The 7,500-nt window shown below is 43.8% G+C and overlaps 1 protein-coding gene across 2 annotated transcripts in view; it reads right to left on the bottom strand.

Annotated features, from left to right (window-relative positions):
- kcnh6a (potassium voltage-gated channel, subfamily H (eag-related), member 6a) overlaps nt 1-7,500 on the bottom strand; it is a 38,385-nt gene that overhangs the window by 9,264 nt on the left and 21,621 nt on the right. The gene's annotated exons all lie outside the window — the stretch shown is intronic.

The following is a 7,500-nucleotide window of genomic DNA, read 5'->3' as shown; positions in this document are numbered from 1 at the left end:
ATGTCAGTGTCCTCTTTCAGCAGGATAATGCTCTCTGCTACACTTCAAAGTTCACAGTTCGGGAATGGTTTGAGGTGCATGAGCTTTTGACCTCCAACTTCCCCAGATCGCAGTCCGATTGAGCGTCTGTTGGACATCCCGGACAAGCAAGTTTAGCATCGGCTGGAGTCAGATACCACAGCACACCAGAGCTCTTGTGCCCCTTTTCCACCAAAAAGAACCGGGTGCTGGTTCAGAGCTAGCACTGGTGCTGGTTCAAAGTTGGTTCCACTGGAGAACCTTCTAAGAACCGGTTTTCTTTCCACCAGCTAGAGAGCCGTCACAGAGCCGAGTCTGACGTCACTGTATACGTGTCACGTGTCCCAGCAACTTTAGCGCAGCGGCGACAAACACAAACACATCAACAATGTTGGATGTTGCTTTACTGTTAATGCTCATGGCTTTGTGAACCTACATTAACACCCAAACGCGGCGAATCCAACGTGTACGTGCAGCTCCATGTAATCTGTATAAACGGAGGTTGTAATCGAGAAAGTACATAATGTTATTTTATTATTAACACAGAAAAAGTTTAGCCTTAGCATGTAGCTACCTACTATCATGTGTGCTGATAATGTATCATATCGCGGTAAAGTAAAAGTGTATTAAACATTAGTATACTTAAGGTACATTATCAAATGCACTAACAAATGCAGCCCCTGACGCAAGCGGTTCTTAAGTCTAGACCAGCAACGTTTTGGTGCTACTTAAGAACCACTTTTCCTGGTTCAGAGCCGGTGCTTTGGCTGTCGAAAAAGAAAGAACTGGTTCTAAATTAGGCTCCGAACCAGCACTCAAACTGCCTCGGTGGAAAAGGGGCACTGTGGGGTCAGAGCTGTTTTGTTGGAACACAATATTATTGTGTAATAGTATGAATATGTACACCATATTTTCTAAAAGTAGACTACATACTGAAATCAGATGTTTACAAATCCCCAGGAAAGCTGCTGGGTCTAAAATAACAGAAGAACACCTACTAACATGCCACTACCCTGTCAGAGTCACTGCTGTGCTGAGAATGAAAACAACACCCAAATAATGTCTGTTTGTCTCTGATCCCATGGTGCTGCCTGTCCAAGGAAACCGTACTGAGGGACTGAGACACTGTGCATGACAACAGACAGGCTACAGACACCGATAACCATATTGTTATATACACACAGAGTAACATACAGAGGGCGAGTGTGCGTTCTTCAGTTTAAACTGATCTGAAAAGAGGAGGGAGGGAAAAGTGACATGATGCATAAAAAGAGAGAGAGAGAGAGAGAGAGAGAGAAGAGAGAGAGAGCGCAAGAGAGAGAGAGAGTGAGTGAGAGAGAGAGAGAGAGAGAGAGAGAGAGAGAGTGAGAGAGAGCGCAAGAGAGAGAGAGTGAGTGAGAGAGAGAGAGAGAGAGAGAGAGAGAGAGAGAGAATTGGAAAACAATGACAGACACAGAGACAGCGGCAAACTATGAAAGAAAAACATAGAGAAAGGGAGACAGAAACAAAGACACCAAGAAAAACAAAGGGATAGTTAGAAATATGCCACAATCTCAATGGGGGGGCAAAGACATACAGACAGAGAGACAGAGACGAGGAGAAAGAGAAAGAAAGAGACAAGGAAAGACAGAGAAAGTGAGACAAAAAGAGAGTAAAACCAAAGCAAGAGACAGAGTCAATGTGACAGAGAGAAATATTGCCACAAAGAAAGAAAAACAATGAGAGAGAGAGAGAGAGAGAGAGAGCATGTTGAAGTGAGAGAACTGTGAGATGGAATTAGACCTGAGACACGGACAAACCCCTGCTCGTCATCTCCCTGTCTATAAAACCTGTATCAGTAAATCATTCAGCGACGACACGGCCGGCGCGCTGCTCTAATGATCCCTTAGCAAGCAGGGATCCAACGGGTCTTGGGGGACCATGGCAACTACTGGTTACCATGGCAACCCTCCACCGAGCCGGAGACGTCGCATTAGTGCAAAACTTTGGTGTAGCGGGACAAAGAGACTTTCCTAAACCCTGCACGGCGTCGCTAAGCTCTCTGAAGCCGACAGATCTCGTGTTCAGGACCAACGTTCAGGGTGGAGGATTTGTGCTCGTATTTAAATAACTGGTTGTGCGGAAACGCCCCGACATACGCACGTTTGTGCAGAGTTGGTCATCATCGTGTATACGTCATGTTGTTCTTCCTGTCGGGCCACAACTCTGGTGATGAGGACGATCGTGAAACCGTGAAAAGACGAGCGACTGGATCCTGTGCCTCTGTCTGAACACACAGCTGAGTGAGTGAGTGAGTGAGTGAGTGGGTCAGTGGGTCAGTAGACACGAGCGTGCGACGAAGCTGAGTCTTATTTAAATAAAGGCAAGATTGAATTAGAAGTGACCGAGACAAACACGCTCTCTGGAGGCAAATGAGAAATGTTTTACATGCTGCTTTGCATAACACCGACTGCGGAGCTGCTCCTCATATCACTAGCTGCCTTTTTAATGGCTCTGACTACAACATCCTCATAATACAAACAAAAAACTGAACAAACCTGATTTCAAAACGAGAACAAGCCGATCTCAACATCAACAACGTCAACACGGATGCACCGACCGACAATAAGTCTAGTACGATCTTAAAATGGTGAAAAGTTTGTGCACCCCTGAGATCTTTGGCTCAGAAAAAGCTACAAAAGCTACTTCTTTTTTTTAAATACAAGAGATAAAAAAGAGAGATGGATGACGACAGACTGTTTATAGCTGCTTTAATGGAAGTGAAGGAAATAAACAAAGTGAATGCTGGCAAAATGCTGCGGCAAATAAACAGCACGACACAGAGGTTTTAGATCTTTAGGCTGTCGGATCCACTTCTTAACCCAGAACCTTAATAAGTTTTGCTTTATTTACAGTACTGTGCAAAAAAATTTTGGCAGGTGTGAAAAAATGCTGTAAACAAAGAACGCTTTCAGAAATATAAATAACGAGTGTTTATTTCTGTCAATTTACAAAATGCAAAGTGAGCAAACTAAAGATCTAAAAAAAAAAATCTAAATCAAATCAATATTCGGTGTTACTACCTTTTGCCTTCAAACCAGCATGAAGTGATGGCACGACCCCCACAGAGCCCTGATCTCAACATCAAGTCAAGTCAAGTCAAGTCAAGTCAAGTCAAGTCAAGAAGCTTTTATTGTCATTACAACCATATATAACTGTTACAGTACACAGTGACATGAGACAAGGTTTCTCCAGGATCAGGGTGTTACATAAAACAAAGACAGGGCTATAAGGACTTAGTAAGTTAGTCCTAGATACATAAAGTGCAACTGTGCAACCTGGTGCAAACAGTGCAGGACAAGACAGACAAGACAGTGCAGGACAATACAAAAGACAGTACAGGACAAGACAAGACAGTCAAGAGAGTGCAGGACAATACAAACAAGACAGTACAGGACAAGACAGACAAGACAGTGCAGGACAAAAGACAGTGCAGGACAAAAGACAGTGCAGGACAATACAAAAGACAGTACAGGACAAGACAGTGCAGTACAATACAAAAGACAGTACAGGACAAGACAGTTAAGACAGTGCAGGACAATACAAAAGACAGTACAGGACAAGACAGACAAGACAGTGCAGGACAATACAAACAAGACAGTACAGGACAAGACAGACAAGACAGTGCAGGACAATACAAAATACAGTACAGGACAAGACAGACAAGACAGTGCAGGACAATACAAACAAGACAGTGCAGGACAAAAGACAGTGCAGACAAAAGGTTACAAGACAATACACAAAAGACAGTAAACAAAAGACAGTAAACAAAAAACAGCGCCGACCGACCAGTGTCAATACTGTATGTAAATACCGTATGTTCAGACAATATTGCGTGCAGTAATACTGGAATGAACACAGTTTCTTAGCAGCAGGTCCCTGAGATAGTGTATAAGATTGTACAGTATGTGCAAAACGACTGAAATGTTAGACAGTGTGTGCAAAGAGCAAAAAAGTAAAAAAGTGTGCAACATCATCCAATGTGTCTGGGATTACATGAAGAGACAGAAGGATGTGAGAAAGCCGACATCCACAGAAGATCTACGGTTAGTTCTCCAAGATGTTTGGAACGACCTACCGGCCGAGTTCCTTCAAAAACCGTGTGCGAGTGTATCTAGAAGAATCGCTGTTGTTTTGAAGGCAAAGGGAGGTCACAGCAAATATCGATTAGATTTAGATTTCTCTTTTGTTCGTTCAGTGCATTTTGTTCATTTATGAAAATAAATCTTTAACACTTCCATTTTTGAAAGCATTCTTTGTTTACAGCATTTTTTCACACCTGCCTAAAACTTTTGCACAGTACTGTAAAGACCTATAACTTGTTTTTTTTTGGATACCACTCAACATTTCTGCGAGTTCTCTAGGCTGTAAGCTGTAGCGTACTGCCTCTGTGTGCTGACGGATATGGCCTCGGTTTTTTCTCAGATCTTATCTCTGGATTACAGAAATATCGCTCGGCTTTGGCGCGGCTCAGACCCGCCGTATCGCCACGCTGTTTAAACTGTCAAACCGTACGAGTTGTACTTGTGACACCTCTCTCTCTCTCTCTCTCTCTCACACACACACACACACTCTGCACAACATCTTTTTAACCACACATCTGTTTAACACTTGACTAAAAATAAAGCTGAGAAGAACAGGGAGGAAATAAATAGGTTCAGATCCGAATTTAGATGCAAACACAGGAATAAAGCAGAAGGTTCTGATCTTACGGCGACTCCACCGAGATACCTGGATACATCGATAATAAATAAAAAACTTCTAATCTTAATGATAATATTATGACTATTTGTGAACACTACAGTACGTGTGTGAGGTCCGTTACTTCACTTCACTTCTTCACTCTGGTTCCGTCTTTCATTTAGTTCCCATTAAAAAGTCAGTACAGTGTCTGCTGTGTACAAACCAAATGTGTACAGAGACGTTAGGAAGCTTATACCTATGCAAACACACACGTGTACACACCCGCACACACACATGCACACACACGCACACACATGCACACACATGCACACACACGCACACACACATGCACACACACGCACACACACGCACACACGCACACACATGCACACACACGCACACACACGCACACATATGCATGCACACACACACATGCACACACACATGCACGCACACACACAAACACACATGCACACACACATTGCACACATACATGCACACACACATGCACACACACATGCACACACACACACATGCACATGACATGCACACACACACGCACATGCACACACACACATGCACACACACATGCACACACATACACATGCACACACACACACATGCATACACACACATGCACATGCATACACACACACATGCACATGACATGCACACACACACACATGCACACACACATACTGAAATAATCCAGCACCCTGTTTCATAATGACGAGGCTGATCTGATGTCTACAGTATTTACAGTTAAACACTCAGGAAGCGAAACATTCCTTCACCAACATGGAATCAATCAGGGAAATAATGCATAATTTTGCATCACGTTACAGATTTTCTCACAGCGTTCCTGACATCCACATCAAGCTCCTGCTGAAATGTCTGAGATGCACGAGTCTGACGTGGTACACACCGGCCACCTCGTTCCTCTGACCAGTGCTTCATATCTAACCAACACAAACGCACATCAAAGCTGAGTGAGATGTTTTTGTTCAGGAAAGAGACCATGCTGTGTGTAATACAGTGACTCAACAACGGAGAGCTCAATCTAGAAAACCCAGACGACTGGGACACAAAACCGAGCTTCTAAAGCTTGAAACCCAAATGTGATGTCAATAGAAAAAAAAAAAAACTAATTGGTAATTGAGAACAATCCAGAATAGTGTGTGTGTGATTTGAGACCCAGTGCTAGTTTGTCCGGTGGAGGAAGACGGAAATTTGGTGCATTTGTTGATGTCAAGTGTATAAGCTCCAACATTCATTCATTCATTCATTCACTCATTTTCTACCGCTTATCCGAACTACCTCGGGTCACGGGGAGCCTGTGCCTATCTCAGGCGTCATCGGGCATCAAAGCAGGATACACCCTGGACGGAGTGCCAACCCATCGCAGGGCACACACACACACACTCTCATTCACTCACGCAATCACACACTACGGACAATTTTCCAGAGATGCCAATCAACCTACCATGCATGTCTTTGGACCGGGGGAGGAAACCGGAGTACCCGGAGGAAACCCCCGAGGCACGGGGAGAACATGCAAACTCCACACACACAAGACGGAGGCGGGAATCGAACCCCAAACCCTGGAGGTGTGAGGCGAACGTGCTAACCACTAATCCACCGTGCCCCCAAGCTCCAACATGGAATACAGAAAATATTTCACACACACACACACACACACACACACAAAAACATTCATCGATTTGGTATTGTGTGTCATTTAACGCATGTACAAATACTCAAGGCAAACCTCAAACAAAAACTGACCTAAGGAAGAAGTTGTGACGGAGAAGGTGTGTAGAGCGAGACGGAGTAAACGAGTGCTACAGCCTTTTAATGTAGAACACAGACATTAAAGACACTGCATTTTTATCTTCATCTGTAAATAATCCAACTCCGTTCTGAACCTTTTTTTTTTTTTTTTTGGAAAATGAATTATTTATTTCTTTATTTTATTTTTTATATATTAGGGTTCTAATAAAGTGTTCTGCACCAACATCTCTTCAGTCTCAGCAGGTAAAACAGAAGCACTTCCTTCCTCTTTCCTACACTAACAGATCTCTGAGTCAGCACGAACCCTGGCGTTGATCTCTGCACCTCGAGCAGTCGTGTCAAGGTCTGGATTACTTACTGATTTTCCAACCAAATGGCCGAGGCCTGAGCGAACAGACCCGAGTATCTGTACAAAGTTTCAGACAAAAGGAAAAATGCCACCTACAGTGAAAATATGTCATAACTTCTACTTACAGGTTGAAGTTTTTGGGTCAGCATCATTGTGGCATATCTGTGAACGCACACAGAAGAGCCTCACGCCGTGTCTCTAACACACACACACACACACACACACAACCACACACACGCACACACACTCGCATGTGCACTCACAACTCCAAGTGAAGAGTTCACAGAGAACAAAGGATGACAGTAACTCCGCCTACTCCAGCGTGAGCACACTCAGACAAGGGGCAGGTGCACACCTACACACCTGTGTTTCTGTTAACAGAAGACACACGCGCACACACACTCGCACGCACGCGCACGCACACTCTGTCACGCGCACACACACACACACACACAACAGCACATTTTCTTCTCACACAAGCACACATTCTTTCACACATACACATATATACACACACATGCACAAATACACACATATACACACACATTCTCTCACACACATACACATATGCACACACACATACACACACACACTCTCTCACACACACAAATACACACATT

The sequence above is a fragment of the Tachysurus vachellii genome, chromosome 18, assembly GCF_030014155.1.
Source record: "Tachysurus vachellii isolate PV-2020 chromosome 18, HZAU_Pvac_v1, whole genome shotgun sequence".
NCBI lineage: Eukaryota > Metazoa > Chordata > Actinopteri > Siluriformes > Bagridae > Tachysurus > Tachysurus vachellii.
The sequence above is the reverse complement of the archived record's forward strand: the minus strand, read 5'-3'. Positions and strand labels throughout refer to the sequence as shown.